The sequence below is a fragment of the Nicotiana tabacum genome, chromosome 8 (assembly GCF_000715075.1).
Source record: "Nicotiana tabacum cultivar K326 chromosome 8, ASM71507v2, whole genome shotgun sequence".
Lineage (NCBI taxonomy): Eukaryota > Viridiplantae > Streptophyta > Magnoliopsida > Solanales > Solanaceae > Nicotiana > Nicotiana tabacum.
In genome coordinates, this window is record NC_134087.1 from 182711432 (window position 1) to 182720394 (window position 8963).

An 8963-nucleotide genomic window follows, 5' to 3' on the forward strand; every position below is an offset into this window, starting at 1 on the left:
ATTAGGGTTTTAAACCCTAAACTGAACTTTTCCTTTCAGCCAGCATTAGAGTTTTAAACTCTAAACTGAGCTTTTCCATGCAGTCAGCATTAGGGTTTTAAAACCCTAAACTGAACTTTGCCTTTCAGCCAGCATTAGAGTTTTAAACTCTAGACTGAGCTTTTCCATGCAGTCAGCATTAGGGTTTTAAACCCTAAACTGAACTTTTCCTTTCAGCCAGCATTAGAGTTTTAAACTCTAAACTGAGCTTTTCCATGCAGTCAGCATTAGGGTTTTAAACCCTAAACTGAATTTTCCTTTCAGCCAGCATTAGAGTTTTAAACTCTAAACTGAGCTTTTTCATGCAATCAGCATTAGGGTTTTAAACCCTAAACTGAATTTTCCTTTCAGCCAGCATTAGAGTTTTAAACTCTAAACTGAGCTTTTCCATGCAATCAGCATTAGGGTTTTAAACCCTAAACTGAACTTTTCCTTTCAGCCAGCATTAGAGTTTTAAACTCTAAACTGAGCTTTTCCATGCAGTCAGCATTAGGGTTTTAAAACCCTAAACTGAACTTTGCCTTTCAGCCAGCATTAGAGTTTTAAACTCTAAACTGAGCTTTTCCATGCAGTCAGCATTAGGGTTTTAAACCCTAAACTGAACTTTTCCTTTCAGCCAGCATTAGAGTTTTAAACTCTAAACTGAGCTTTTCCATGCAGTCAGCATTAGGGTTTTAAACCCTAAACTGAATTTTCCTTTCAGCCAGCATTAGAGTTTTAAACTCTAAACTGAGCTTTTTCATGCAATCAGCATTAGGGTTTTAAACCCTAAACTGAATTTTCCTTTCAGCCAGCATTAGAGTTTTAAACTCTAAACTGAGCTTTTTCATGCAATCAGCATTAGGGTTTTAAACCCTAAACTGAACTTTTCCTTTCAGCCAGCATTAGAGTTTTAAACTCTAAACTGAGCTTTTTCATGCAATCAGCATTAGGGTTTTAAACCCTAAACTGAACTTTTCCTTTCAGCCAACATTAGAGTTTTATACTCTAAACTGAGCTTTTTCATGCAATCAGCATTAGGGTTTTAAACCCTAAACTGAATTTTCCTTTTAGTCAGCATTAGGGTTTTAAACCCTAAACTGAACTTTTCCTTTTAGTCAGCATTAGGGTTTTAAACCCTAAACTGAACTTTTCCTTTTAGTCAGCATTAGGGTTTTAAACCCTAAACTGAACTTTTTCTTCCAGCCAACATTAGGGTTTTAAACCCTAAACTGAGTTTTTCCATGCAATCGACATTAGGGTTTTAAACCCTAAACTGAGTTCTTCCTTTGATCGGCGTTAGGGTTTTAAACCCCAAACCGAACCTCTCCCCAGCTAGCCGGTGTTAGGGCTCCAGCCCTAAACTGAGCATGCATATCCTCTTTCATCAATTTTATGAACTTCCTGGTGAATAATTAACGAATTTTCCTAGTGAAACTGGGGCAGAAAATTTCGTTCGTTTGTTTGTTTTTTCCCGCAGGTCTAACCTCGAGCTACACGGACCGAAATGACCCACGAGATGAGTCTCAACTCAAAATCAAAAAAGAAGAGAAGACATCCAGAGATATCAGAGTGAATGGAGAGCAGATCGACTCCAACGTTTGACTAAGGTCCTAAACCCTGCCAATCGTGTCTCACTCAGTATCCCAGAGGTTGAACAAGTCGCCGCAACTCGCAAGCATCAAGATTCAGATCGGAGTCTACAAGCAGGAGCAGCTAAGACCCAAGATCAAGTCGTAAAAGAATCATAGATAGGAATCTTGTAACTAGCAGTTGACATGCATATAAGTAGTTAGTTCAGTTTCCAATTTTCGTTTGGTTGTAATAAGGCGGTCAGTGACGTAGCAGTGACAACAGCAACAGCAGTAGCAGCAAGCATTGCCATCCCATGGTAGTCCCAGCTACCAAAACTTCCCGAACTACATTGACCTGATTCCTGTTTAGCCCAGGATATGTAGGAAATCTTTGAAGCAAGATTCGGTCAAATCTTTCAGAAACATGCTTCATACGGAGTAGTCCATAGGCAAAAATCGCTCATACACGCTCACTTTATCTTTGCACGAAAACTCTTCGTGTTTCCGAACAAAGAGGGGCAGCTGTGAGCACGTGATTTTTGTTTCGCACGACACTCGCTCCAAAAAAAAAAAAATAATTGGCCCTGCTGTACAATTTTTGGATTTCTGTGCGGCACTTTGTTGATTTATTTGTGACTTTGGCCCATTTTATTTATCTACTTTATTAAAACAAAATTGAAAAAAAGTGTACATGTCATGCATAATTTGAACCGTAACATTGGTTTAAATAGAAAGGCATAAACAGGCACCTTTGTCCGTGATTTTGATTTGTTTGATTTTACCTGTTTTGAAATATTTTAGTGTGTGTGCAAATAATTGTATTGAGTGTGTATTTAATTTTTAATTTTGATTTTTTGCTTAGTTTTGTTTTTAAAATAAAAAAAAAGAAGAAAAAATCAGCAATTATTCCGGATTGGGCCAATTTTAATAAATTGGCCCAAACAAACAACGTTCAAACCAAGCATGCCCGGTCCAGGCCACCTGATGCCCAGGATGTCCAAACGACGTCGTTTGAGTCATGCCTGATCTGGGCCGTTGATCTCAGATTGATCAACGGCCAAGATCAATTCCCCATAACCCACCAATAAACCCGACCCGTCTCACCCGGACTGACCCCAACCCTCAACCCTCAAAACGACACCGTTCCATTTAAGCCTTCAGATCCAGACCGTAGATCTAGATTGATCTAACGGTCGAGGTTCACCCACCCACTAACTATATAAACCATTCACCATACCCTGCCCCCCTAGCCAACACCCCCGCCTTCGTCTTCACCAAACCCATCCCCTTCAAACCCTAGCCGCCCCTGCACACCTTCACCAGAAACCCGGCGGCCTGAACGCCGGTGACCTCCACCTGAACACCATAGAACCCCCATGTCATCCTGAACCTAAATCTACCAACCACACCCTTCGAATCCTACCCCACCTGCTCGAATCTTCATTTGAAGATTCGAGTCGGAACCTAATCTACACCAATCAACCCAAGCTTCACACCATACACTCCCCAGACCCCCCTCGTGACCAAACCATACTTGGTTTGGTCCGAATCTGACCAGGGAAGCCTGAATCCCAGATCTAAGTTTGAAAGTTTTGTGTCCTTCGTCACTGGTTCATACCGGTTCAACCGAAGAGATTAAGGTCTAATGGACTTTAATCAAAGTGTTTCTCATCTGAGAAACACTTCGATTAAAGTCCATTCAGCCTTAAGAAAAGTTTGTCCAAATCCGAGTTCAAGCTTTTAACTTTGCAAGCTTTAAGGTGAGTTTTTTTTCTTTCCTTTATTTGTTTTAGTCCGTGTGATTTGTTTTAAATATCTGGTCATGTTTTGTTTCAATTTGTGTCTTTAAATTTTACCACCTTCTGATTGACCACTTTGCCTGAACCACTGTGTTCTGTTTGAACCCCTCCTATTCTGATAAGACATGTGTATTGGTTGTATTCCAAATTTGTACTGACTAACTGATTCCTCAAAGTATAGTCCTGCTTAATCAGTATAAGTCGAGTCATGTGTCCCATGTTTAAATGTTTGATTTTTGGCTACGATTGTGTATGTTAATGCTAATATAGTCGAGTCGACATGTGTCGTCAATTAATTTCAACTGTCCGAACAACAACAAATCGATTTACTTCTGCTAAGCATTTGTTGAGTCAATTAAGAACCAGTTTTTGTTTACTTATAGTTGTTTGAATTGATCAGTAATGTAAAAAGATTTGTTTGGTTTAAATTCTGAATTGGAAGGCATGTGCATTCGTGCACAGCATGTGCATTGGTGCATCTCATGTGCTTTGTGCACAGCCTGTGGCCTGCATAAATGTCCTTTGTTTAATTTTAAAATAGTTTGACAGCATATGCTGTCAACATATCCTACTGCCCATACTTGCTTTTAGTTAAATAAAATAGAAAAGTTAAATCTGCCAGGGAATGATGGGGTTTTTATACCTAATTAACTAAAGTGGAACTGAAAAAGGTTAAAGGCACATGGGAGGGTACTGGGATACTCTAAAAAACAGGCTGTTAAAAGGGTTAAGGAAGGCATATAAAAGGGGGAGGACATCTGATTGAGAGAAAAAAAAAGATTGGAAAAAATAGACATTGAACCTTAGGAGCTGGAAAATATACAGACACAGTGAGGAGTTTTGAGAGAGAGAGTTTGAAATACATCCAAAGAGATACAGACAGAGGGGGATACCTAGACTGAGGGGATTGAAAAGGGATAGGATTGCACAGATAGAGGGAGGTTAAGAGATAGCAATTCCAGTCGTGTCTATTAGTCGAGTGTCTTTCATTGGTTTACTACTGGTGTGTTTTGCCTGGAGTTCTGATTCTACTCCACTGGGTGTTGTTGTCATTTAGCTGCTTCCTTCTATCGGCCATAGTTGCGCTTCTGTGTTTGAGCCTGTCCTGCTGTTTGCTTTGTTTGCTGCTGCCCTGTCCTGCTGCTATTGCTAGTCCTGTTTCTTTTGCTGCTGATTTCCACATCTTCTTCTTCTCCTCCTTTGCATTTTCAGCATTTCCAGGTACACATTTCAAGTCCCATATGGATGTAATTGAATCAGTTTGAAAGCATGAAATGAAAAAGGTTGAAGAAGTTCAGTTATTTTTGTAATACTCATAGTACATTAACAAGCCTGTGAAAATTGATCAGTTTTATTCAACGGTTCGAAAGTATGTACTAATACTCGACTGAGTTTACCCTTTTGTGTTTTAGCTCGTTAGTTGTTGGTTAGTCTGGGCATGTATACTTCGATCTCATACAATACTGTTTCTGTTTCACTTAGCTTTTTTTTAGTTAAGACTAGTCCACATAAGTTTAGTTAAATTGAACTCAAGAAATGTTCGGAATTAAGTGTTGTATTTCGTTAGCTCATGCATGATTTCTTGTCAAAATAAGCATTTTACTTTGCCAGTATATCCTTTAACTTAGTCCAAATAAGTTTAGTAAGTTCAACTTAAGAAATGTTCGGATTAAGTATTGCATTTCATCAATCTCATATGTAATCTTTTTATTCGACCAAAACATTCTCGTAAGGCATGACGTTTTCTCACTTTATAAGTAATTAATCAGAAATTGATAGGAGTCGGGTTTAGGCCAAAGTATATATTAGCATACATTTTTCTTTCTTCTATCTCTGGAAATAAAATAATAGAAATGTAGTCACTGTAGGATACCCTTCTAAAAATAATGAGACGAGCCTCGCCAAAATAAAAAAAAATATGCAAATTGCGGGGCCCTCAACAACTAATCATAATATTTAGAATTCGGGCTAGGCCATTTAGTGAATCTCATGGCCTTCTCAAAAAATAATAACGCGCTAGACTTTCAGGCACGGTTTAAGTAAATTATGTTCTTAAATTCGGGTGCACATTGATGTGACCCAAATTCAAATCTCAACGGAGTCGAAATGTGTTAACAACTACGGGTGCATTGATTGTGATGTGGTTCGAGATGCATTTTCACGACGTTGCAATTCTATAAAAATAAATGATAATAATAAAAGCGGTTTAAACTTAATAAAAGCACGTAAGTCATAACATGTATTTAAATCAGATATTTAGCCATTATAACAATTTAAGCGACCGTGCTAGAACCACGGGATTCGAGGGTGCCTAACACCTTCCCTCGGGTCAACAGAATTCCTTACTTAGAATTTCTGGTTCGCAGACTTCATTTGGAAAAGTCGAAAATTTCCTCGATTTGGGATTCAAGATAAACCGGTGACTTGGGACACCAAAAGCCAAACCTTTCACAAGTGGCGACTCTGAATTAAATAAATAATCCCATTTCGAATATTGTCACTTAAATTGGAAAAACTCCCCTCACGCATTTATCCTTCGGGGCTTGGGCGCGCAAAAAGGAGGTGTGACAACCATTGTTCCCTTGCCGGAATATTTATTCGATATTATTGTTCCCCTGCCGGGATGTTTGTTTTGATAGTATTGTTCCCTTGCCGGGATGTTGTTGAAATATAATTGTTCCCTTGCCGGAAAGTTGTTATATTACTATTGTTTCCTTGCCGGGATTCCCTGTGATTATTGTTGTCTTGTAAATGGGAGCAGGTGGTACGCCTACCACAAGATATAATGAAATGGAAGCAGGTGGTACGCCTACCATAAGATATAATGAAATGGGAGCGGGTGGTACGCCTACCACAAGATATAATGAAATGGGAGCGGGTGGTACGCCTACCATAAGATATAATGAAATGGGAGCAGGTGGTACACGTACCACGAGATAAATGAAATGGGAGCGGGTGACACGCCTGCCACGAGATACAGGAAATGGGATTGGGTTGCACGCCTGCAACAAGATGTGAAAAGAAAGTGAAATCTGCCTTTGTTTTCCTTATTCTTGTTAGTGGTTGGATTTTGATTCCTTTACAGTTCTCTTGATATTCTGTTTTACCTGTTTTCCCCGAAGCATTTTCCCCTTCCTATCTCTATTTGTTTATTCTGCTTTACTTTCCGCTATATATTATATAACTGCACAGGTTTATTTGGTAGTCTGGTCCTGGCCTCGTCACTACTTCGCCGAGGTTAAGCTAGACACTTACCAGCACATGTGGTCGGTTGTGCTGATACTACACTCTGCACTATGTGCAGATCCTGGAGCAGCTTTCGGACCGTAGTGTGGAGGTTACCTTCAGTCCACGCGGAGATCCAAGGTAGACCTGCAGGCGTCCGCAGGCCCTGGCGTCTCCTTTATCCCTATTTCCTGTTTCATTTTCCTTTTATTCAGAAACAGTGTATTGTCATTTTCTTTAGACCTTGTATGTAGTAATCTCTTAGATAGTTTGCGACACTGTGATACCAGGTTTTGGGTGGTTAAGGCTTAAGTATTTGTAATAGATGCATTTTTCATAAATCTTATTGTTGTCTTCCGCTTAAATTTAAATTTCTACTGTTACCACGTTATCGTCTTACATTTGTTAAAAAAAAATAATTGGTTAATGAAGTAATTAGATTAAAGGTTTGGCTTGCCTAGCTCACATTAGTAGGCGCCATCACGATTCCCGAGGGTGAGAAATTCGGATCGTGACACCACACCAAATCGGTTGTTTCATAAAATGGGGCGTTTGGTTGTTCCGGAACAATGAATTTATCAATACGATACAATCAATTTTAAATAAACAATCAAAACAAACATCATTTCGGGATAACAATACAATACAATACAATACAATACAATGGATAACAACCATCCAAACAATCTATAAGTTCCTTTCAATAACTTCATTTCATATGCATGGCCCAGGACTTAGCTTCTTTCACGAATCATGAGCTTTCCTATTTCAGAATCATTGGCGCCGGTACGGCGGTGGACTTCAGCCGCTGTGTGCAAGTGACGGAATTTACTATTAGCACTCTTTCAGGACTTAAATAAAAAAGAATCAACAAATAAGTAAAGGATCTCTAAGAAGTTAGAAAACATACTGATGACTATTTGTATTTGCTTTAGGTGAAGGATAATAGTCTTCGAAATGATGAGCCTCCCTGTCACTACGACCTCGGGCTAGATAATTCATATCTTCTTCTACATATACAGGAAACGAATCATCGACAACATGTTTATCAGAGAGATTTTCTCATGGGATACAATCGAAGGGCTCATAAAATTCAAAACTTAAGAAGTAAGGGAATATCATTGGCCTTCGTTGATATAAAGGTTATTGAAAACATAATTAAAAATAAAATAATTATTCTTTTTAACAGTTTAAACTTTTAGAGAAGTTGGTCATACACGGTTAATTGGACAGTACCTTGGGATTTGACAGGGGACGACTCCAAGATCCTGGCTTGGCTTTGTAGACACCACGCATCCATTGATAATATGAGAAAAATCAGAAGAAGACAATAGTACGCAGCAACCTTCTTCATTTTTATGGATTACTTGTCAGGATTATGTGTCTAAGTATAGAAATTATAAAGGTTTTTTGTGATATGTTTGTAATTATGATGAAGAAACTCATCCTAAAATACCCATTTCATTGTGCGTTGCAGTAGTGTCGCACTTGGACCTTGACTTTGAGTCAATACAGTGGACATCTCCGGTCAAAAAGCAAAGAATAAAACCAAAATTTGGTATTTCTCCACATTCCATTGACAACGTCCAAGTGCTGAACGCACTAATCATGAAAGTAGTCTTATTTAATACTTTATGCATCTCACGACCCTAAAATCGATCCGATCATGATGGCGCTTATCGTGAAACTATGCCAACCGACACAATTTCCAAATCAACCAGTATTTTATAAAAGTCATTTTAAGCTATTAATTAACAAAATCTCATAACATAAGTCTAAATAACCAATGCGGAAGAAAATAACACAAGCCCGACATCGAATATCACAAGTCACGAGCAACTACAAGATCTGTTTAAGTACAAGAAAGGCTATCATAATCCGGAAATAAAATACTAAGAACAATCTAAGTATGGTAAGAAGGAGAAGTGCAGGGTTGCAAACTCCAAGTAGCTACCTTGCCAACTCCGAAGACCTGTTGGAAGAACGATCAGCACTCACTATCGCGACCCGCAACTCTTGGATCTGCACACAAGGTGCAGGGAGTAATATGAGTATGTCAACTCAGTAAGCAATAAAAGTAAATGAAAGCTGAGCAGTAAGAAAATAAATAATTCCACGTCATAGCACTACAACAAATACAGTACATTTCCAAAACAGTATAGAAATTAATTGTCTCGTAAAACAATCTCAGTTTCAGTAAAACTTTTTTTTCTTTTTAAAACATCTTTCAGTAGTTTCAAACAAGTGATGAAACAGTGAGTAAAAATGATCAAAACATAAACAGCCCATCGGGCAAGACATGTACCATAAACCGCCCCTCGGGCAAAATATCAACAGAAATAGCCTC

The 8963-nt window shown here is 38.6% G+C and overlaps 1 long non-coding RNA gene across 1 annotated transcript; it reads right to left on the minus strand.

Annotated features, from left to right (window-relative positions):
- Window positions 1–7179: 7179 nt before the first annotated feature.
- LOC142162599 (uncharacterized) lies at window positions 7180–8058 on the minus strand. The gene is made up of 3 exons (XR_012693826.1): window positions 7853–8058; window positions 7527–7626; window positions 7180–7424 (listed from the first exon to the last, which is right to left on the minus strand). It is a non-coding gene; the product is annotated as an uncharacterized LOC142162599 (long non-coding RNA).
- Window positions 8059–8963: the final 905 nt, after the last annotated feature.